Source organism: Zonotrichia leucophrys, chromosome 4A (genome assembly GCF_028769735.1).
Source record: "Zonotrichia leucophrys gambelii isolate GWCS_2022_RI chromosome 4A, RI_Zleu_2.0, whole genome shotgun sequence".
In the NCBI taxonomy this organism is placed as follows: Eukaryota; Metazoa; Chordata; class Aves; order Passeriformes; family Passerellidae; genus Zonotrichia; species Zonotrichia leucophrys.
Window position 1 is genome coordinate 17,856,781 of NC_088174.1, and position 25,252 is coordinate 17,882,032.

The 25,252-nt window shown below is 40.9% G+C and overlaps 1 long non-coding RNA gene across 1 annotated transcript in view; it reads right to left on the reverse strand.

Annotated features, from left to right (window-relative positions):
* LOC135447767 (uncharacterized) overlaps positions 1–24,644 on the reverse strand; it is a 76,601-nt gene extending 51,957 nt beyond the window's left edge. Inside the window, exon 1 of the long non-coding RNA XR_010440293.1 lies at positions 24,565–24,644. This is a non-coding gene — a long non-coding RNA (uncharacterized LOC135447767). The remainder of the gene's footprint in view (positions 1–24,564) is intronic.
* Positions 24,645–25,252: the final 608 nt, after the last annotated feature.

Below are 25,252 nucleotides of genomic sequence, written 5' to 3' on the forward strand. Positions count from 1 at the left end.
ATATATTTATATATTATATATTACATATAAAATAGATATTATTTATAATATATATTTGTATATAAAATATAAATACATATTTATATAAAATATCTATGAATAGGAAAATATAAATATAAATTTATATTGCAGATGTAAATTTATATCTATACTGAAAAGAAACTACTCCCTGAAAAAAAAACAACTTCTGAAACACAAAACCCTTAAAAAATAATTGTTATAATTGCATATTTAGACCTCAAAGGAAAACATTCTACTTGAAACACAGCACTATCAGACTTCTAAGCAACATCTCCTGCACTTGAAGCACTAATTTATGAGTGGAGTAACAAAGGAAAAAAATGCACAAACACTGACTCTGTGATTTGGTTTTTTTCAGTGAGAAGTCCATAACACTGGAGGGAATTTACCTTAACATTTTTAAGCCTGGTTTCACAGAAGCTGTTCTGAACTGCTCCCAGTGCATGAGGAACAAAAGCCATTTAAAAATAACCTCAAACTCAACAGCAAGTCCTGTTGGGATCTGATTACTTTCATTTCTAGAGACAGCCTCTCTAAAACTCTGGACGCATTTTATATTATTAGGGAAAATAAGAGCAGGGAGAATTAATTTATTTATTTCCCACCCCTTTCTGCAGTTAAACTGTGCTGCGGGGCCAGGCCCCATTCACGGTGGAACCCTGCTGTAAGGATAATTCAGAAGTTCAGTAATGCATGGAACAGGCTGGAGGATGGAGCGGGGATTTCTGTCCAGGAGATGGAGCTGCAGCTCCAGAGCTGCGGGAACGCGCTCAGAGACGGGAGATGAGGGAGATACACCGGGAGATAAACCAGGAGATAAATACACAGGGATAGAGCCCGGGAAATAGATATACAGGGATAGAGCCCGGGAAATAGATACACAGGGATACAGCTCGGGAAATAGATATACAGGGATAGAGCCCGAGAAATAGATAGACACACTGGGAGATAAACCTGGAGATGAATACACCGGGATAGAGAGCTCGGGTTAGAGACTTCCAAGAGGATAGAGCCCAGGACACACACCAGGATGTAGCCTGAGACAGAGCCTTAGACCAGGATTTAGCCTGGGAGATACACTGGGATACACACCAGGATAGAGCCCCAGGATACAGCCCCACAGCAGGATATACACAGGGATACAGCTCGGGTCACAGCCTCACATGGGGATATAACCTGAGATACACACTGGGATGTAGAGCCCAGGACAGAGCCTCACACTGGGATATTCACCAGGACACACAGCCCAGAATTCACAGCTCACACTGGGATATAAATTGGGATACAGCCCAGGATACACAGCCTGGAATGCAGAGATACACACCAGGATAGAGCCTCACACTGGGATATACACCAGGATACAGCCTGGGATACAGAGCTCACAGTGGATACAGCCCAGGATAAACATCAGGACAGAGCCTCACACTGGGATATAACCTGAGATACACACTGGAATGTAGAGCCCAGGATACAGCCCAGAATTCACAGCTCACACTGGGATCTACACCAGGCTAACATCAGGATACACAGCTCACACTGGGATACACAGCCTGGAGTGCACAGCTCACAGCAGGATATACACCAGGATACACAGCTCACGCTGGGACATACATTGGGATACAGCTCAGGATAGACACCAGGACAGAGCCTCACACTGGGATATAACCTGAGATACACACTGGCATGTAGAGCTCAGGATACAGCCCAGAATTGACAGCTCACAGTGGGATGTACACCAGGATACAGCCCAGGATACACAGCCCATACTGGCGAGTACATCGGGATATAGCCCAGGACATCACCTCACACCAGGTCAATCCCTCCTGGAACCCCAAGACAACAGCTCAGGGAAAGAAAGAAAGATTTCCCCAGTATAAACCTTTCCTTCATGTCTTTTCTAATGAGGGCTGCTCCAGGCACAGCAAGAGTTGCCAAAGTATTCAACAACCCCAGTGGGTTCTCCCACGTCTCAGGTGATGCTTCACAGGCAGTGGTGGATGCTCCTTGCAGCCACCTCCTTTCCTACACACCTGCATTCACCTACAGAAACACCACAGCATGCACAGATTGCTGTAACAGTCCAGAAATAGAAAAAAAAAATTTAAGGAACTTCAAAAAAATCCAAAAGTTTAATCCAGATACCTAGCATCTCTTGCTTAAAACTCATAGCACTAAAAAAAAAAACCCAAAAAATCCTCAAACTCCAACCAAACCCCAGAAGAAAAAAAAAAACCAAAACAATAAAAAAAACCCAGATTCTGCCACACAAATTTCACAGTTGTTTTTCTTTTGCCCCCAGACCGCCATGGTGACAGCCCCACAGCCACAACACTTTGATATCCTTGCACTTGGTTCAGCCAGCCACAAGCAGCAGCACCAAACAAGGCTCCACCTCCAAAATTCTACTGCAAGCACACAAAAGAAGAGCCAGTCAGAGCTTTTTAAACCTCCTTTGCAGGTTAAACCAGACCCACACCCTCACCTAGAAGGAATATTTCAATAAAGGCACTGACATCAACCTGGCAGATGCATATTTTCCATCTTGCTCTTCAACAACATAATTCACAGGTGAATGACAAACCTAACCATCAATTTCCTCCCTCCAAACTACATCTTCAGTTGTTGCTAGACTTTGCCCAGCAGAAGCAATTTCTTTTGAAAATAGCTGACTCAATTAACTATTTCTTCTCAGACATAAATATCAAGCAGCCTCCACGCATTGTGAACAGTCATTTTCCTTCCTCAAAGCTCACCTTTTGGGTAAATACACATATTTTCCTCTGAAAAGATGAAGTATTTATCACCAACCTAACTCCACGTGAGTATCAGCCTGCAGAAATGTCCATATTGTACAGTTTATTGAGAAATTAAATTACTGCTAACTTTGATTGCAGGAGCTACAAAAATCACTGTAGCAGCAAATGCATTATATATCCAACTGTATAAAAAATATATTTTTAAGTTATATTTTTCAATGGGGTAATTTTGAGCTGGTTTTTCCTCATCCCAGAAACATCAGAGTCACGTTTTCACAGTCAAATCTTAATTGTTGTGTTTTGCAGACCTGTTGATAAAGCCTACAGGAATTCTAATTAGCTGAGCTGCTGCATTACAGCTTCTGCTGATCTGCTGCTGTTCTCAGCACGGGCTCTCCTCGTGCAGCCTGCTCAGCCAAGGATGAACAGAACCACTGGAATCCTGGCTTTGATCCAGCTTACAAAACCTGCGGAATTTATTTATTGTTTTAATTGTCTATTTATTCATTCTCTCTAATTTTCCATCTCCAGCTCGCTCTGTTCACAGAGAGGAAAAGAAAAATCTCGGCTCCTAAAAATCAGAGAACTCCTTAGTAAGTGTAATTTTGAATAATAAAGTATAGTAAAAATGAATAATAGTAATAAAGTGACAGCAATAAAGTAACAATAAAATAAAAGGGAATAAAAAGAAAGAGGCATTTAAAGTAATTACTCTGGATATTCAGACTTAGCGTGAATAGGGAGAATTCTAATGAGATGTTAAAGAACTACTTTCATCTGCTTTTTGTAATGAACTATCTCCCAAGGAAAGAGGTTTTATTACACTGAAATTTGTAATTTTAATATCTCTATTTTTACACTAAAGCACTCAATAGTTTAAGTTTTCTGGGAGTAATTCATGAAATGAACTTTCCTATCCATTTTGTCATCTACAGAAGGAGTCAGTCATGGACAATTCTTGAGCAGAATCCAAAGTTCCCCTCCCATTTTTCTCCCAGAAGTTTCATAATTCACTCCCACAATGCCTTTACAGCAAAGGCAAGACACCAGCTCTTTCTTCACACAATAATAACACCACAGCACACTCAGGATGAAAGGAAAACGCTGTTAAACCACCCAGCTCTCCTCAGCATCACACCCACCACAGAGGTGCTGCTTCTGCCTCTTGCTGACACAAAGAACAACAGCACGACTGCTCCAAGTAATTAAAGTGCTCAAATCACTAATTACCAAAAAACAGCAGAAAAATTACAGCCTTCAAGTGGATTAAAAAGTATCTTTATACTAAAAAAATAAAAATAGAGAATTTGAGTGTGGTGCAGGGTTCCTCAGTCCTGCTGAGCCCGTCGCGCTCCCAGGAGCAGCATCTGCATCCAGCTGTGTGACAGACACCTCAGGCTCTGCAAACTCCCCAGGACCCTCTGCCAGAACAGTGAGGAGTGATTTAGCTGCAGGAGTGCCATTAACACCAATGGGCGTCACGTGGCCGAATCCCCATGCCCCGCTCTGAAATGTTACATCTCTGTGTAATTAGGAATAATCTTCTCTGAACTGACTTCCTTTCGCTGCCTGCATGGGGAGAAAACAGCACAAAAACATTGCGGTGCCAAGGAGCTGCTGACAGCTCTGACAGGACACCCAGCAAGTGGCTTCCCACAGCTCCAACCATTTCTCTCCTCCTTTCTCAAGTCTTAGCTTCCTCCTCCAAGGTATCTTGATTGGCGAAAATAGATAGCATGGTCCTTTTCTTCCCCAAAGAACACAAAATTATTACAATAATGGAAATGTTAATAAAAATAATACTGATTAAATGAGTATTAATCACCATCTAAACTGAGCCATTTATTTCAGGTAACACCTCCACAAACCAAGCCAAACCCTGTTGTCATGTTATTGCAAAGCTCCCATACCTTCTCGGTGATTTCTCGTGGGCAGCTCCTCACAGGACTGACTCCATCTCTCTTCACACCCCAACCACCAAACTCCAGCTCTCTCTCACCCAGCTACCCCACTCTTTTGTAGCACTCATCATCTTATTGCACACAGCTGTGGCCTGTTAAGGGCAGGGCTGTTCCTAATCTGTGGTGATTGGCACAGCTGCAGCTCCTCAGGTATTGAAGTTAGCCATATATTGAAGTTGGAGGGAGACGACCCACCTTGCGTTGGTCAGCATCGACTCCACTTTATTGATCAATCAGGCACCTTTTATAACAGTGTTAATTCACTTCATGCATATTGCAAAATCTGAGCTCACAATAGGCCAGAGATAACATACCAACTCCTCCTTATGTTTCCAATATCAAGATTTGGGTTCTCAAAATTATTCTTGCTTTCCCAAAACAGCCAAAGATAGAACATCCACTTGTTATGAGAAAGCTGCCTGAGAACTCTGGTGTGCAAGGCTCTCAAGGCCTTCATGTTTGCCACTTTTACCTGTAGTTAAAAATAACCTGAGAACCTCTGCTGTTCACAGAAACAGGCTGTGAGAATCTGCTCCTCACAGCTGCCTTCTAGGCCATCCCTGAAAAAATCTCCAACACTCAGGTGTGAGATTCCCTTCTGCACTGTCTGTATTTTCTTACATTCTATCCCTTGACAAGGCCCCACAATTTTGTGTAAAGCTGCAATACTACCAATGCATTTTCTTCACCTTCTCCTGGCAAAACCTCATTGTAGTTCTATGCTTTGAACAACGAAACTCCTTGTTTTTGTTTTTTCTAGTTCTTCTCTCAATATTTATGTCTAAAGACACCATGTCATTTTGACATGCATGTGGAAACCACCAAGTTATTAACACTTTTCTTTTTAAAAGTCGCATCATTGAAACCACAGCCTCCTGTGAGAACTTGCTGAGCAGCTCCATCCAGGAACTCCTAAGAAGTTATCATGCAAATACTCTAGAAATATTTAAAGGACAGAATTCCAGTAAAACAGCCAGTAAAAATATACCCACATTTTTTATAAACTCAAAGTCGCTATACTTTGGCAATGCAACAATTTTAATGGATAGAGTCAGCTCTAGAGATACACAGATTTTTAAAAAGCTACCAATTTAATCACATATTAAAAATATTTTACCACTCTGTGCCACAGCTGTGACATGAATCTGTGCCAAGGAACTCAGCAGTCTCCACCAGAAGGAACAGAAAATTCAGAGAAATGAAGTTTGGTCCATCCCATCAGCAGCACAACTGAAGAAAACCCAGCAAGGTTTGATTCCCAGCAAGGTTTAATTCTCTCTTTGCTGCCTTCTAGACTATCAACATTCTCATTTTCACAATGAGGGAAGTATAGATATTTCATTTAAGGCTACTTCTATTTAATGGACAGAAAAAACACTGAAATCTTATTCAAGACACAAAACCACCTGACTGTAAATAACAGCAGCTCTGTGAGTATTGGTGCTTTTATTTCTTTTATTTGTGAATGGATCTTGGACTTCCTTCTCCTCCTCATCTTAGCACAACTTATTTCCTGTGTTTATCCTTCCTCCCCTCCTTTTCCTGTCAAGTTCTGTTTTTATTGTTATATTGAGCTTACTGCCAAAACCCTCATTCTCTTATCATGTAATTTAGCAGCATTTTGATTCCTAAATCCACATTATTACTGTAATCCCTTGCAGTTTTTATTTTTCTTACATGCAATCCCTTTTATCTCTGTATCTGTCAATCTCTCAAAAAGCTCCCTAAGACAGGATTTTGTTATTCCTTATCCTTCAGGTTTCTCAGGTATTCTTTAAATAGCAAACCTGCAAACAGACAAGTTTTATTGCTTTCTAAGCACTATTGTTATATTCCCCACTCAAAAAACAGCCTGAGATGGTCATAATTGCAGGTGAACAAGTTTGTAATTTGCACTTGCAGACAGTTTATCTCTGGCTGATAGTAAAAAAAAGGGCAATTTAACCAGAAACAGAGCTAAATTCTGCATCCAGGACTATTAATACACTTCATGCCCAAATAGCAAAACTTTTGTCCCCCTCCATCCTTAGCAGAAATGCCAATTGTGACACTTCCACCACATTTATTTTTAAGCTGTGAAAATTGGTGGAGATGTATCTCAGGATATGTTCAATAAGCACATTTTTCTTGCTGATCAGGGGAAAAAAAAAGTGAAAAAGTGCTGCAGACCAATTTAATGAATAAAAAGCAGTGGATTACAACTGCTCTGGCTCCTTTCACCCTTCCTGCACATCCCACAGGGGAACCATTTGGGAAAGCACCACACAAACACATTTTTAGCTCATGGTGAGTTCATGCAAGGAGCTGTGAATGCGTTTTAAAGGCACCCATGTCCCAAGCTCCACCAGACAATTCAAGCACTGCTCATTTCCAGCCAGACCCCTCCTCAAGGAAGGGCTCAACCCAATAATGAGGGGAGGAAAATTCCTTGTCCTGTTTGCAACCAGGGTCAATCCACACCTCAAACTGCTCCAAAACTCCTGCTAGCTTTAACAGGATTTCCTTGGAGATACACTGTGCAAGGAGCTCTTGCAGAAAAAAGACAATTTTTATATTAAATACAAGTTTCCCCTCACCACATTTGTCCTGGAGTTGCACAGTAAATTAGAAGTTCCACGAGTCTGTGTCACCAGCTGTAAAAATATCACTGATGGTCTCATCCTCTGCATTCATCAGGGTTAAACAACTGGGGTTTGACAAGCAAGGAAAATAACACTCATTTTTCATTACCATTAGGTGAAATACAAGCAAATAGACTGTCTAGGCAGGTAAATTTCATGATTATTCCTCAACACTGTTTGCAATGAAGTCAAGTTAAAAAATGCTCCAATTCTGGCACTGCAAGAGTGCACAGAATGAACAAATCTCAAGGAAATTTCCTTTACTGTGCCCTGCTCTGCCTGTAAAACTCATCAGTATTTTGTTTTAAATCTGCTGTTTCTGGAGCATGTGGTTTGATGATAATAAGTAAATAGCTGGAGGTTGTGTGTTCTGTGCTGTCCCTCCAGGGGAGTAACATCACTTGTTATTCTCTGTAGGTTTATAGTTTGATGCCTCCCTTCAATTATTTTTCAAAAAGCAGAACCTGGTTCTACCTGCAGCAGGTTTTGCCATTGTACATTATAATTTGATGGGTGTAATTAAACATTTCACCTTTTCCCCTCCCTTACCCCAGCACCACATCTCTGTGAGCTCCTCAGCACTGAACTCTGCTGAGAATTAAAAACCTGCTGGTCTTAAAGTTTCCATTACTTTGGTTGTTAAAATCCAACCAAAACACAGCATATGAAAATCTTCCCTTGATTTCCTTTGACTCCTAGCAGAACCTGAGGTGTTTCCATGATGTGAGTTTGCTCAATAATGCAGGAATTTGACCCAAACTCGAGGCTGATCTGCAGTGACAATCCAAACAACACAACAATATCTCTGCCTCTGAATACTGAAATAAACCAGCCAGGGAACCTCCCCATTCTATTCCACTCTGCAAAGTTCATAGCACAACTTCTCTGCTGGGATTCCAAGTTCTGGAGAGGTTTTTAGCATTCCAAATTTAAGATATCCAAGTTAGAACCATTGCATTCTGTCCCTGCTCCCTTTCCCAGTCCAGAGGTCTCTGAGCTCCCAGCACAAACTGCTCCTGTCCAGGGAATGAGGGGTCTATAAAATTCAGATATTGATGAATTCAGCTGCAGCAAAGGCTGGCAGAGCCTGCAGACACAATTATTCTCAAATCAGGATTTTTTCATAACAATATCCCAAGTGCTCCATTTTTCAACAAAGAAAAAAGGACATTTCCTCAGAAAATTTGATGGTCAATATCAGCAAATATATCAGCCTGGATAAAGGCAGAAAAATCACAATTTTTGTGCATCAAAATATGCAGAAAGTATTTGAGGAAAATAATCTACTCATATATTTTCATTTAAATGGAAACTCTTCCTTCTGGTCATCACTGTGGTGATCTCAATATAAATGACTCAACTCCCTCCTCATTACAAAGCTGGCCCTTCCTGCAGGCCTGCCTTCCTCTGAGCCAGCCTGCAGCCCTCAGGAATTTATTTCCATTACAAGAACTGCACAGGGCAGGAAGGGAGAGTTCCAGGAGGGAAAAGTCACCTGGTAGGAACTCCCATCAAAATAAACTCTCACACAGGAGAAGAGGGAAGCTGAACAGGAGTGACCTGCAGCAGGGAAGGAAAAGGCATGAAAGGCTGACTCTGAAATTTGATTTCTGTGCTGTTTTTAACAACTCAAGGAATTATCCAGCTCTTTCTCCTTGACTTGCACAAAGCAGTGGCTGCCCAATCAGTTTGCAATCATAAGTATTTCTGAGATAGGAAATTAAAGGATGCTCCTTTCTCTCCCTCTCTGTTTCATGAAATCCCAAAATATTACAGAAAAACTCAAAAGCCCCAGCTGATCCTAATTGAAGTTACTGAACTTCATTATCTCACATTCTTTCTGATTTGTAAATTACTAATGAATGCCTTGAACAGTGTAAATTTAAGAAATGTTAGTTAGAGGTGATCCCAGAAAATTTACCTGCTGTCACACCTTTCTAGAATGAGGTGTTGGACTTACAGCCAGCTGTTATTCTTAGCAACAAATTAAAAGTGTGTAAGAAAGAGTCATAAGCAGAGTTAAAAGTTTAAAAGATCCTTCTTGGCTAGAGAAGAGGAGAATACCTGGGTGAGAAAGTGCTGACAGAAATGTCACAGAAAGTGCTCTAATGACAGCAGCACTGCTGGCTCACCAGGCAGGAGAAAATGACAGCAATGAGCACCAGGCTCTAACACTCCACAAAAATAAAAAAATTATAAAAAACCCAAACCAGATGTAAATCAAGTATATTTTTAACAGAGATGCTCACAAAAATTGCACTTCAATCCAGCACCCAGAAACTTCTTTTCCAGTCACAGAAAGGCATTTATCTTAAAATCCCCTCATGCAGGAAGTGAAAGTCAACTGGTAAACCACATTTAGGAGCAAAATATTCTGCCACCCTTTAATCTGCATCTTATCCATGTTGAAATAAATGGAACGAGAAGGGAGTAATGATTGGGAAGAGTGATCTCAGAAAAAATCTCCGGGTTTAAACTTCTGTGTAAAGCATTGTACGAGGTGCAAATGAACCACTCAAAATGCAATGGAGAGTTCTCACTTTCACTCACAAGTCTGAGCCCAAACTATTTCTGAATTGTTTATCCTGCTTTTTCCCTTTGGTGGGGGTGTTTGGGATTTTCTGGGGGGAGAGGGGGTTGTTAATCAGTTGGTTTGGGTTTTCCCTCAATAAAGAGTTCTCCATTGCCTTATATTTACATTTATTCTATTGGTTCCATTTAATGCTCTTTGTTGTCTCAGAAAAAAGACAAAAGACCAAAAGCGCTGGACATGAAATGATCGCCCAGGAGGGATCCTGTCCCTCTGGGACAGCCCCTGCCACCACACAGAACCTGTGCTGCCATCACAGCAGCCTCAGCAACTCAACTCGGTTATTAATTACATCACTGAGCGATCAGCTCACAATTAGTGAATTAAAGTTGCATTCATTATGTCCTGGATTACCAGCTTTTAGTCATGAAAATTAAGGGTGTAATTATTCAGCAGAAAGAAATGATCAAGCCAAATCCAGTAAGAGACCAATTTCATTGCCACCTCACTTCAAAGAGCACTTCTGTAAACGGGAACGTGATAAACCAGGAGCACATTTAACAATATCCCATTTCTACTCCAGCTGCTCCAATTATTTCTTGTCTTTAGCATCTGGTAATACTGCCAATTTCAGCATTTCAAAACCAACATCTTACCCTGACTAGGAACCTCTATTAATTTCTAATTGAACAAATTGATTCCAGTGTATTCAGAGATTTGCTAATTAAAATGACTGATGGTCAATACCAAAGTCATTTATAGTCCTTGTCAACGTATTTGTCTTGCTCCTGAATGCATTGAGCACATTATGAGATATTAAAATGCATCAATGACAAACTTTGAGGGGATAATTGATGAAGCCTGTGTATTATTCACTGGCTTTGGAAAGAAAGCAAAGATCCTGCACATCATTCAAGGGAACAGGGTCATGCCAGCTTCTCACATGGGATAAACATCATGAACTACCTTGGGACCAGAAAATCCATAGGACAAAAGTCAGCAGCTAAGCCAAGTGTCCAGAACAGCAAGGCTGGTGGCCTTGAAATTTAAAATCAGGAAATAGAAAATTTAGGGATTTAAGCTCTCCCATCATAAGACAGAAAACTGTTCTGTGTGAAGGAAATAAAGGGAAAGGGAGCTGCTCTGGATCTAAAAATCTTTCTGAGCAAAGCAGGCTTTTATAATTCACAGTTTGAGAAATTGCAATTTCATTTTCATAAACAAAAATTACTCGATAGAGCCTAGACTGAATTAATTTTATACTTCTGGGAAATTCAGCGAACAATCTTTTCTGCAGCAGCCTGAAAGAGGAACAACACTGTGCAGGCATTGCCACAACACGCCAATTACCATGGTGGGGTCTCTGCTGACATGTATTCCCAGTTTTCAAAGCTGAAAGACCTCCAATAATGGTAATTAAAGATGCTCTAATGCTTGAAACCCCAAAAGCACCAGGGATGGGAAGAGAGATTAAACATTTTCCAGTGGCTTAGCGTGGAGCTGATGCTGCAGAGCCCAAGTGGGGTTTGGCACACTGGCAGAGCCCACGTGGCCTCATTTCCTAAAATGCTCTGGAACCTCTGCCTGCCAAGCCATGGCTGGGACCTCTCTGCACAGCTCATTGCTCTGGAGATGCCAAAAACCTGCCAGGACAGAGCTGGGCTCCAGCACCCAGGATGGCTCCCAGCAATGTCTGAATTGAGGGTGTTTCCAGCCCTTATTTGCATTTCTACCCATTACACCCTCAGCTTGCTCTCTGTTATTGAAAACGTGCATTCCAGGACCTTTTCTGTTTCTAAATTGGATAAATGGACTGATAGATATTAAATGATATCCTCAATGGCACAACGAAACTTGATTTAAATCAGGGAAAAAAAAGCCAGTAGGGCAGATCACCAATCACCATTAGTTCAAGTCCTCTCTTTTAATAGAATAAGCAGCTTCTAAATTGAGAAAAATTGCAGTGGAAGTACAATGTGGTAATTGAGTTCATGTTGTAATCTCCTTCAATGCACTAATATTTCAATGCATTCAAAGGCAGAACACACCAAGGCATGTTTAACTTCTCTTCATATTCATTTTCTTTCACAGCAGCCAATTGAGAAACCACACAAAAGAGCAAATTCCCCATGTTTGATTTGCTGGACGGTCACTTAGAAGAAAGAAGAAAATAATTAAATCTATTCACTTGCAATTTGTATTTATAATGTATTAAGGTCCAAAGCTCAGGCCTGGTTTTGCATTTATCTTTCCACAAAGCAGAGCACAACCTGATTTTTATCACACTTTCTACATCAAACTACGAAAGCATCCCATACTCAGAATGGGCATGGACCAAATATAAAATATATTTAGGGAAACAACATTGCATGATGTCACAGAATTCTCATAATTATTAGGCAGATAAAGATCGCATTTTCCAGTGTTTTCCTTGAGACAAGGAAATTCACATATTGTAAATTCCCTTGGGTAAGACCTGGGTGTCCCTGCTCCTGCCGCCTTTCAGAAAAAAGGTTTCATTCAGAGAAATTCTGATGAGAACACAAAAATCATTTATCAATGAAAGAAAAACATTATTTATAAAATACAGGGTGTATGAGAGCAGCACACCTGAGGATGTGGCTGTGGCATTTAATTGAAATGACAAATTCATCCCCATGGACTCAGATTTGGGCCCTGCTGGGACAGTCTCTGCATTCAGGCCGCTTTTATGGGGTTTGAAATGTATTCTTTCCACTCCATCAGCACTGGACAATGGGCATTCCATCTCCCTAATCAGAAAGGATTATACCTTAAAACCTGAGCTCTGCTTGTGCTTCACACTTCTAAAGAGATGCGACCACACTGACAGGCACATTAAATATTTGATGGTTAAAAATCAAATCTACTTCTTTAGAACAGTTTGTATTTGTCAGTCTTCAGGGCAGTGAGATTTATTTTCACTAGGATATGTTTGGGGAAAAAAACAACCAACAAATCAAAAGAAATATGGTTTCTGATCTACTGAGTTTTCACATTATGTTGAAGTAATAGAATTGGGGAGAAAATTTTAGAGTATAAACTCAAAATCTACATTTGGCGATTTATCTTTAAAACTGCACTTTCATTCACAACATGACAATGTTAAATCACAGTTTCTGAAATGGTAAATTATTAAAATCCCTAGATAAACATTTCAGACATTGTTTCTAGCATATTTAATACAGCAAATGGGAAAGGAAACTATGGAATAGCCACACTTGTACAGTTATTTTTATTCTTGTGAATGGTCTTACACAAGAAAAACACACTTTACTCCCAGCCCCCAAGTCAGTGGGCTGGAAAATAATACACAGGAAATCTTATTTCCTAGACAGATTTTCACCGTGTTCTCTGATTAAACATCTTCCTGCATCCCTGTTGATTCCCAATCACTTCCTGAGCAAGGAACTGATGTTTTGCCAGGAGAAATTTCACACAGTTTGCCATCAGATGCTTCTCACACACATCAGACCGACTCCATTGCACTTGCACACTTCAGGACATAAATTCCTTGTGGGTTTTCTGGGCTAGAAATCCCTCCCCAGCTGCAACAACCGAGTTCAAAAGGGAAAGATGAAATCCACTGGTCATGAAGGCTCCTGCTGTTCCAATTCTCACTCCAAGTCTGGAAAATACCTTGGCACAAAACCAGAGCCACAGCTCTCCCTGTTTAGTGGTGCAAAAAGTGCCCCACTGCTGATTTTCCCTGTTCAATTAAAGGGCTCAGAGAGAGCTGACAAACCACAGCTGGATCCCAAGAAATATTCAACATTTAGTGTTTCCTTTTCTTCTCCAACCTGACAAATGGCTCTGAGACGTTCAATATTACAGGAAGAGATGCATCAGAACTTGTTGAGCTACCAGGCTTTCTGCCTCTTTGCATTTTGATCCCACACAATTAAAACATCAAGGTGACATTAAATTTTTATGGAGATTGATTCCCACAGATACTTCAAAGGCTTTTTCCCCTTTACAAAGGCATAATTACACTATAAAACCTTTCTTTTCTAACAAAGTCAGGCTTTCTACAGAGAAACTGTTGCTGCTTGCCTGGATTAAAATAACTAAGTTCTAAAATTTTAAGAGTTTATCTCAAAACCTCATTTTTATTAAACAATGAAGCATATTGTCATATCATTTTAATGATAATGATAGAAAGACTTCTGACAGAATGACCTATAGCATCCCTGTAGCCAAATTTGTAGATTGGGATAAAGGGACTGCAAGATCCTATAAATGGGCTGAAAATTGTCCAGGCTGGACAAATGAAAGGATTTTAATTAATATCCTAAATCCAGCTGCCAATCAGCAGCATGGGTGGGGGTGTTTTCATATGGACAAAGCATATACATAATTTACTTCATATTTATCATCAACAAGTGCCAGGCAGCAGGAGAAATTGTACTCAGCTAAAAGCATAGCTTAAATATTAGCTATTAAAATAAAAATAATTAGAATAAATACTTTAACTGCCTGTGTAAAGTCCAATTACAGCTGTAGAACCACAAAAATGGAGTGGTAAAGCTATTAAGCACTAATACACCATTGTACTTACTACAAACAACAGAGCAGCTCAATTAATTCAGTTTAATTACTGCAAACCAGTAGAAAATTTATCAATTTACTGCATACTAAGTCAACAGCTTAAAGCCCAGCCAAACACTGATGCACAAAAACCCACAAGAGATGAACAAGTGATAAAATTCTACTCTGAACAAATGAGCAAACAGTAAATGCAGTAACGTTTCCAAATTCACAAAGCTCAGTTGGGCAAAGCCAATGAGAGAAAACTGAATTTTCTGTAAAAGAAAGGCTGGCTTCGGTTTTGTTTTTTTCAGAAATCTTCCTATAGTGTACAAATACAGGAAAAAAATATTTGGTATTCCAAGCCGAAATCACCAATTCTTAAAACTTTTAGTTGTCACTTTGATTCATTAAGACTGATGGAAGTTGTTATTGATTTTGGGCAGTAAAATCCTTTAAAGCAGCTGTACAAAACAATCAATGCATCTGGGACTGCTTTTCCCACAGCACCTCTGTCCGCCACAACCTCCTGCTCCTCCTCCAAACTCTTCAGCTCTGTTTTCAGTCTGGCACATGACAAATTCGAGTTTTATTTCCCCCATCTTTGTAATGAACAGAAAAGTGTAGAATTTAAGTTACTTCAAGATTTTCTTGAGGCGAACATAACTTTTTTTCTAAACAGAAAGATTAAAAAAAAAAATTGATGTGCAAATTTGCATCCTAGCTGCAATTGGCATGCGTTGCACAAAACACGCAACCAAAAAAAAAAACAACCACACAACCAAAAAAAACCCCACACAACCAAAAAACAAAGCAAAAGAAAAAAAAACTCACTCAAAACCCACACCAAAAAAAAGCAAAACAACCCAAACCATAAAAAAACCCCCAAAACCAAACCATAAAAAAAAACCCCCAAACCCAACCATAAAAAAACCCCAAAACCAAACCATAAAAAAAACACCCCAAAACCAAACCATAAAAAAAACCCCCAAAACCAAACCATAAAAAAACCCCCAAAACTAATTCAGCAAACTCAGTTTTTCAGTGAAATTCAGAGCTGGGACTAAAATTGCAAAAAGCCTAAAACAAAAGCTGAATCGCCATGCGTGGTCAGTCACAAGCTTTTGTTATCATTCCATTATTTTGCTTTCCTTGCTGGCCTTCTGATGAAATCCTTTCTTCTATTCTTCTAGCACACTTTTAATATAATACATATCATAAAATAATAAATCAGCCTTCTGAAACATGGAGTCAGATCCTCATCTCTTCCCTGGTCCGGGGACCCCTTTGAACACCAGCACAGTGCTTCAATTATTAATGTCAGAAACAAAGGGCCTGGCTCCACCAGCTGTGGCAGAGCAGCTGCCAAGGTGCCACCAAGGTCCCCCAAAGCCACCCCTGCCATGGCAGCACCCAGAGGCGTGGTTGTCACTGTTTTCTCACAAAAACAACCCAAAACCCTCACAACCCACCTCCCACAGGCCAGCCAACCAACACCAAGCCCAAAGGCAATCCCACACCCCAAACACCAGCTGCTCCCACTGCCACGCTCTGGGCACAGCTCCGAATTTGGCGATTCTAAAGCAGAATTTGGTGATTCTAAAGCAGAATTTGGCGATTCTAAAGCAGAATTTGGCGATTCTAAAGCAAATTTGGCGATTCTAAAGCAGAATTTGGCGATTCTAAAGCAGAATTTGGCGATTCTAAAGCAGAATTTGGCGATTCTAAAGCAGAATTTGGCGCCACAGCAGCTCGGTGCCTGCGGTGGGCGTTGATCCCAAAGTGGCGCTGACAGCACTGCTGGGATCTGAGACACCACAGAAAGCGCTGGCAGAGAGCAAACAAGTGACAAGGACAAGCAGAAAGGCCTGAAATCCTGGAACGCTCCATCGTGTCCCACTCAGGTTACTCATCCCTGCAAGCCCAGCCCACTGCAGAGCCAGCCATGCAAGAAGTGACAATTCCCTGACATTTACCCGGAGTTATTTATTCTGAGTGGTGTCAGTGGAACATTCGTGCCTGATTTGAGGCAGCATTTTGTCTCCTGAAGCGCTGCAGCAACCACAGGCAGGGCTGCAGAGTCAAACATCAGCTCTGGGAGGGCAAAGCTGAGGATTGGAGCTGTTGGGCTCAGATCAGGGTGTTTAAAGAGAAACAGAGCTGTCTCTCACTGAAAACTCATCCTAATAATAATTCAAAATACGGTGTATCTCTGAAGGTGGAATGAAAATAAAGAGTTTGCACTCAATATAAAAGGAAGGGGAAAGGATTCCCTCTGCTTTGCAGATACAGACTTGTCCAGGCTACAAGAAAGAGAGAAAAATCTTTCACCATTGCTTCACCAAGGGGATGAATTTTATGTGCTCATTAATAAGATTTTATTCTGGCTGATCTATTCTTCTCATCTGCTCTCCTCCTTTGGAACACTTAAAATTCTGTATAAAACTCTGCTGGCTCGGCTGGAATATTGATGGAAATGTGCATTTTCTTTTGGTTTTTTGTACTATCACTAACCTATTTTCCACTGCTCTCTAAAGTAGGCAACCCAGAAGTTTTGTTATGCAAATTCCAAAAACAATGTCACACCACTGGTATGTCAAAATGGAATTCTCAGTAATAAACATGTTCAAGCCAACAATGAGCTCAAAGTCATTCTTCAAAATTATTCCACTAATCATTTACAACACATTAGAGGTAAGCCTAATGTGCCATTAAACATTTGCAAGAAAAAAAAAAATACTACTTTCACTGAATGCATTGCCCTCTGTGAAGTATTTACTCACAATGATCCAGTAAATTTCTCCAGCTTTTTTTTCCTACCACCTCCAAAAAGCTGATTATGACCAGGGGGAACCAAGGTACAACAATAATTCCAGAATGCCTAAAGCACATCCACTCCTTTTTTGTTTCTCCTCCCAGTAATCACTGCTACTGTCAGGATTTGGTTTATTGGCTCACACGAGCCTGTTTCCATCTCCTAACTGCCATGCTGAGATTTATCTTGATTCTTTCAAACCTTATACAGAGGTCAAAAGAAGACCCACAAGTCTGACACGCAGCATTTTGTGAGCAAATTACTTTGCTGAAGGCAAATTTTGCAGTCCTGTCATCCTTGCTGCTCCTTGAAACACATCCACTAATTTATTTTTTTAATTACTCTTGCAGTGGCAGAACCATGGAGTTCTCCAGTCATTGTACACCTTCACAGCTTTTTACTGTGCGGTGTTAATGCCTGAATTCATACCAGCCTCCACATTTGTTATTAAAAGTTACACAAATATATTGCCTTTGAATTATTACAACCTCAGGGATTTAGAAAATGTCACCAAAACATTCAGGTGCTGCTACATGAGTTGAATTTTCCCATTAACTACAATAAGAATATATTAAAAGAAAATTAGCAAGGAGATTTAATCAAGAATCTACATATCATAAACCATCACCATCCTGCCTTTGTGAGGCTTGGAAATCAACAATATCCCACTCATTTTTTAAATATAATTCATTTTCTCAGCACAAAGATTCGTTCCATGCTGTACTAGCAATGATTTTGCACTCTGTGGTTCTCATTTTTAACTTCTCCTTGCTACCAACACAGACAGAACTTCCAAAAATCTCTAGTAAAATGTCATTTTGGGTCTGTCTGATGGTGCTGAGCACTAACAGCTTCAGAAAACCCTTGGGGATATCAGCAAGTGTTTCATAAGTTCAGCAGCTGAGTTTTCACACCAGGCTGCATTTTCTGGCTTGTAATCTAAAAAGTCTCCACCTGCACAGGATCATCAGTTTCTGCTTTCCACTGAGCTACCAGATGAAAATCCTTGTTCCACAGCGAGCAGTAATGACAGCCTGTCCTTCCTGCAGCAGCACAGTGACAACTGGCACACCTCAAACTCCTGCAAATCCTGGGCAGAAACCCCTGCCAGGGCAGGAAGGAAAAAAGAACAAAAAAATCTCTGCCACAGTTTTTAAGATTGAAGGTTAAACATGAAATAAGATTTATTTTTTCATATATTTTTGAATGGATGAATGTCAGTTTGAAAACCTGGGATCAGCTGGTTTTCAGAGACAGAAGTAAATAAAAAAACTAATTGGCAAAGGCAAATCCAGAATCGCTTCAGGACATATTCAGGAATGGAATTTACTCTCCATGTTCCTACTCTTATACTGCAGAGACGAATTCCATCCTGGTGCCAGAATGTATTTACAAAACCAATGCTGGCCCAGATGGAAGTATTTGGACCAAATCTTATTTTTCAGTCAGCAAAGAAGTTGGACATAATAATACTTGATTAATATTTTACTTGCTGATATCTGAGTTCAAGGCCAGCCACAGAAATTGCATATTCTTTAATATCCAGTGATTGGAAATTACTGGGAAACATCCAAAAGATTTTGCTTCCAGAACAGAGCCCTTCTCTTCCAACTCAAGACAGCACCAAAGATTCTGGTGTAGAGTATTTTTCACTGATATCTGAAATATTTAAAAGAGCAAATATTTTGTGTTTAGTCTGAGCTTTAGCTTTAGGTATTAAAGGACATTCAAGATCTTAAATCAGCCCAAGTGTGGCACTAAATAAATTTAGGTGAGAAATCAAAGAGGTTTTTAGCCATTGGAAAGAGAAAGCTTTGTAATATCCTTGCAAGTGGAAGACAACAATTAAGCTACTTTTAATCAGCACAACTGATTTATTTTCATCCAGACAGAGCTCTCATATACACAGCTGACTAATAGCTAGGGAGAGGCAAGCTAGAAATGGAAAGAAATCTTGCAGCCAATGTTTCCAAATTTTTCTACCCATTCATTTTGGAACAAAAGGATTTGTGTGTATGTGCTCCATAAACAATTCATCAATTCAAAACAAATAAATGCAGTGTGTATATTTCAAGCCTCTGGTAATTTTGAAGTAATTTCTATCATTTTAATTTAAAAATATCTTCTTAGAGATATTTATGATTAAGTATCAGCTGCAGTTACTTTGTGCAGAAGTGGAAAAAACATCTGTTACTGCAAAGCAGACCTTGAGCATGCTGACACAGTTGGAATACAGTGAATGGGATGCAGGAGAGAAATCATAAATCCTGCCCAGGACAATACTCTGAAGCTTCTTGAGCAGTCTCCAAAACAGAAATTGTTGCTCAAAACACAAACTTCAGAGTTCTGTCTTTTATTGCATTAAAAATGCCCTGTGTAGTCTGCAAAAGCTTGATTGGGATTCACACCTGTGTTCTTCTTGTTCTCAAATCAGGTGTTAATATGACAAAACATGGAGACACAACCCACATGACTCTGTCAGACATCACATATTTATTTTTTCTGGGCAGCTTTGCAGACTCTGTCTCTCAATGGCTGCAAAATTTAGTGAGAGGATGCAGAAATTCATCCAGGATATAAAAGAGAATTTGTCACAGATGAGGAACTTCCCAACTTTCTATCCCTAACTGAAATCAGATATCATTACAGCATCCTTCAATTCAACTATTAGATTGCATATTCTATATTTTTAATTATTTTTCTTCAATAGTCATAGGAGAGGGGTAAAAAAGCCATGACATCTTGAGATAAGTATATGTGACTGCTTAAAAATCACTCTTGAACAGATGAGAAAGAAATTGTTCCCAAATTCTGAATGTTTCACAAGCTGTGATTCCTCACTATCACCCAAACAAAGTTCACCGGGAAGAAGTCAACATGTTCCATTTCTAAAATGAAAATAAACACAAACCCCCCCAAAAAACAGAACAAAAGACCCAATGTTTTGAAACAACATTCAAGCAAATGGCAAACTAAGTTTCTCAGTGAAACTGTATTTATCAGATAGTCCATTCTTAAAATTTTCAGATTGGTAGGTTTTTTTTAAAGCAGATTACAGAAACTCCTCCATGTAAATCAAGCGCAGCATCAAAGGTCATTTGAGAACGAAAATATTTTATTACATAATCTTTTAAGGTAAGAGTTGAGGAATATCTTGAGAGCATAAAAAACTTCAGCATATGAATAAATTCCATATCTTAGAAGTTGTAAAATAATTCAGCAGGACTAGAGCCTCATTTTTCCATGAAAGGTGCTTATTTAATGCAATGCACCCTGGACACAAAACCCTTCTTTCCCTTCACTCACAGTTGCTACCCAAATGTGTCCCACAGGATGCCCTGCTGAAATCCTTGGTGATCCCTCTGAGGGCAGCACAGGACTGATGGCACAGGGGCTGGCTCTGCAATAAATCTGAATTAATTGAACAATGGCAAACTCATTTTGCAGCCACTGTTTCCATTGCTGTGAGATGTGGGGTGTAAGTGAATACGTAAAGTGTGGGAGCATTCCAGGGCAGGGGGGATCCATTCTGCTGCTCCCAAGCTCAGGATATTGCAGCCCTCAGGCTGAATCCAAACAATGGCTGGAAGCAGCAGTCAGCAAAAGCTCTCCATCATCCCTGACTCTAAGAGGTATTCCTGGACTTAAGTCAACAGTTATTTTATTCAGGTTAGATATTTACTCCAGGCAACTTTTTATTTTTAATTTCCTAATGCTCACTGGCCCTTCTCAGTGTAATCAACTGGACGCACTACAGATCTAATTTAAAAAATAAACCAGAATTTATTTCTAATTCAGCTCCTCTTTCCTGGCTTGGGACTGCTCTCGAGGTCGCCCATGGCATGGAGAGTTCTGAAATTGCTGCTAAATGAGAATTGCAGGGCTCAGCCAGCTCTGCTGCCCTCCAGTCTGGCACCTTTAGAGCACAGGCACAGACCCACTGCCCTTCCCTCACCGGCAAAAAGCAGAAATTCGCTATTCCTGTGAACTGTGTTTGATTAGTTCTCCCAGCTACCTGGGGGAGAAAAGGAAAAGAGCAGCACTTCTGCCATGACAAAGGTTTGCAGTGTGAATCCCACCATGCTGCTGCACTAGAGGGCACGATTTAGCCAAAAATGTGCTTTAGGAGGCAGAGACAGGGTGGGGGGATGGAGGAGCACAAAAAGCTTTCTTATAACGCAACGAAAATGGTTATAAAACGTTAAAACTCGTTTTATCAGAATTATCCTTTTCATCGTGCCTAAAGCAAGATTACAGCCAGGCCTTTGGAGAGGGGTCCCTGTGTCACAGCACCCTGAGCCCAAGGGCTGGATGAGGGAGGATAATTGCTGAAGTGAGGTTTAATGAAGGTGTGGCTCAGGAAAACCTCCCCAAGAGCCCTGTGCACACGAGTGTGCAGGGAAAAGAGCACAAAGAATGTCTTGGGAAAGCCAGGATGAATGATTTGGGGCTTGCATTGCATTTGCCAGCTGCAGTGTGTGATTTCCACCATGACATTGCACAGCCAGCAGCCTAAAAGGCACCACTCACTTTTCAATCAAAAGGAACCCCAAAAGTGACTAAAATCAGAAGGATATTTAAATGCAGCCCTTCCTGCCTTCCTCCTGGAACTGAAGCCACCACAACCTGGGGGAACACAGCACCTTCCCTGGAGCCTGCCAAAGAACAAACCTGCGGCATCCCCTGCAACTCCCTCACCTCATTAATCCCCACTCCAGTGGATTCACAATCCAGAATCAAACCCACAATCCAGTGATTGGATGGCTCATCCCTTTATTTATCCCCACTCCAGTGGATTCACAATCCAGAATCAAACCCACACCCAGTGATTGGATGGCTCATCCCTTTATTTATCCCCACTCCAGTGGATTCACAATCCAGAATCAAACCCACACCCAGTGATTGGATGGCTCATCCCTTTATTTATCCCCACTCCAGTGGACTCACAATCCAGAATCAAACCCACAACCCAGTGATTGGATGGCTCATCCCTTTATTTATCCCCACTCCAGTGGATTCACAATCCAGAATCAAACCCACAACCCAGTGATTGGATGCTCATCCCTTTATTTATCCCCACTCCAGTGGATTCCACAATCCAGAATCAAACCACAACCCAGTGATTGGATGGCTCATCCCTTTATTTATCCCACTCCAGTGGATTCACATCAGAATCAAACCCACAACCCAGTGATTGGATGGCTCATCCCTTTATTTATCCCCACTCCAGTGGATTCACAATCCAGAATCAAACCCACACCCAGTGATTGGATGGCTCATCCCTTTATTTATCCCCACTCCAGTGGATTCACAATCCAGAATCAAACCCACACCCAGTGATTGGATGGCTCATCCTTTCAAAGTGCTACAGCAACATCACCAATATCAGCAACATCTCCTCTGCTGCAAACCCTGTGATGGGCACATCAGCAGCACAGACTGAACTGCTCCACAGCACTGATCTCACCTCAAAGGGATATTTGCTGCTTTTAAAGCATTTCTGGATTTCAGCAGGCAGACACGAACAGCAGCCAGGGAAATGCTGCAGTTGGTGCAAATGGAATTCAGCACTGCTCAGTGTCAGGGAAGGCACCAGGAGAGGAGAGCATATTTTCTCTATAAAGCAATTTAACCTCTGACTCCCCAGCTTTAAGGCAATTGTGTTGCCTAATCAGGCACTGCATCTCTGGGTCATCTTCCTGCAGCTGCTGAAATCATTAGTCAGGGAATTGGTGAGGAAGCCGTGGAAACTCACAGTAACAGCAGGGAATAAAAGTCTTTAATGGTGATAACTCGCATTGGAAATGACAATTTATGGCTTTTTACAGCATGTACCATAATTTATGGCATGTTGCATGCTGATGTAGATGTCTAATGAGTGTTGTAGGAAGCCATAAATCATCAGTGTTTCCAACTTTCCATTAAAACCTCATTTATTACTCTGCTCCAGAAGTAAATCTGACAATAACCACACCCTTGACTTGCTTTATTAAAAGACAGATAAAAGATAGAAAAGGCAAGTCTAACTGTGCCTCATGCAGGATTAATACCAAAACCACTCTCCAATAAATACAACAGAATAAAAAACCAGATGAGACTCTGCTAAGAAATGCATTGACTCACCTGAGCTTATTTATTTTATTAACAACTGGGGGAATGCACAAAGAAACATTTTACCACATTTATCCTCTGAAATGGAACATCTCATTTAAAGAGGCAATATAAAAGGGAAAAACAAGACAGGAATCCTGTCTCCAGAGCAGCACAATTCTCCCCACTGGTGACTATCTCCAAACTAAATCTATTAGAGGGTAGTGGAGTTGTAGGACTGATAAAGGTACAATTCAGAGCTGAAAACCTCAACCTTAAATAAGTAGATGTTACCCTAAAAAAAGTCTTACACTTGAGAAGAGAAATAAAATTTCAAAAAAAAAAAAAGATAGAGAGCCTTCTGAGGAAATAAAACATTGGGCAATTATTGAGCATTATTTTCTAAGTCTCTGATAAGTATTTGTCTATTTCAGACCAAAATCAAGTGAAATTTCCTGTTTCAGATGAGCTGTTTTAAGGTTTCACCTGGTATTTTATTAACGAATATTCTTTCAATAGGCAAATTAAACGTGACTGTGCTGGAACACGAAAAAAAGGAATAGAAAATAAATGAAAGAGCAATGCCCTGGGTGGCATCCTGTGACCACAAGTTATACAAGGAGGCATCACAAGCAGGTTCCTTCACAGACTCACAGCAAAATCCCTCCTGTGAACACCACAAGAATCCATCCTGCTGCCCAAAGAACTCTGTGATATCCAAAACCCCTCCTGTGAGCACCACAAGAATCCATCCTGCTGCCCAGAGAACTCTGTGATATCCAAAACCCCTCCTGTGGGCACCACAAGAATCCATCCTGCTGCCCAAAGAACTCTGTGATAGCCACAAGGCAACGCTGGGGCTGTTCCAGCTCTGCCATTCCTGTTCCCAGCCAGGTGACTCCAGCCCCTCTTACCCAACACTCCAGCTCCTCCCTGATCACAAATCTGAGCAGCTGCAAATCAAATTTCCCCTCCAATTGTCCCCAGCACCAATGGAATCCCAGCACGCTGAAAACTGGCAGCAGCCACAGCCCAGGTTTTACCCAGGTGAAAGGACTTGAAATTCAGCTCACAGAGTTTCTTTTAAAACCACAGCAATTATCTCACATTTTCTTCCATTAGCAAGATGTGGACACACAAATTGGAGGGGACAAGGTCAGCAATGGTTCTGAGCTACAAGCAGAACACAGTGCTCTGTTATAATCTTATTGCAGGGGTTCCATACCTGCTTGGTGTTTCTCATGGGCAGCTCCTCAGAGCACTGACTCTCTGTTCTTCACACAGCAGCCAAATGACTCCAGCTCCCTTCTCAACCCCACCCCACTCTTTTATAGCATCTTCGTCTCATTGCTTACACCTGTGGCCTGTTAAAGTCAGGCCTGCTCCTAATCCTGGATAATTGGCCCAGCTGCAGCTCCTTAGGGGTGAGATTACTTTCTGCACTGTCTTTATTTTCTTATATTCTATCCCCCTACAGTGCTCCACCCAGAGCACACTCTCAGCAGAGAAATCCTCAGGAATCTTGTACATATCCTAAGCACAGCATTCAGGAATCCTGCACAATTCCTAAGTGCAGCACTCAGGAACCTTGCAACACTCAGGAATCCTGCACATCTCCTGAGCACACCTCTCAAGCCCTGGAGCACTTCAGCCTGCCCAGCATCAATAAAGCTTCGAGTTTCTGCTGACATCTTCCAAACAATCCTCTCTCCCAAAAATCCCATTCCATGCAAAGCCACAGCCAGGACTGATCCCATATTCTGAAAAGCCTCTGAAGTTCTCCTTACACAGCTGCCACTACAGTCCTGCACCCAGAAGCAGCCACAATATCTTAAATTGAAGTTCTTACCATAATTTTCAATGCTTTAATGATGTTTTGGGGGGTTTATCTACCAAAGGTTCAGTCTCTGCCA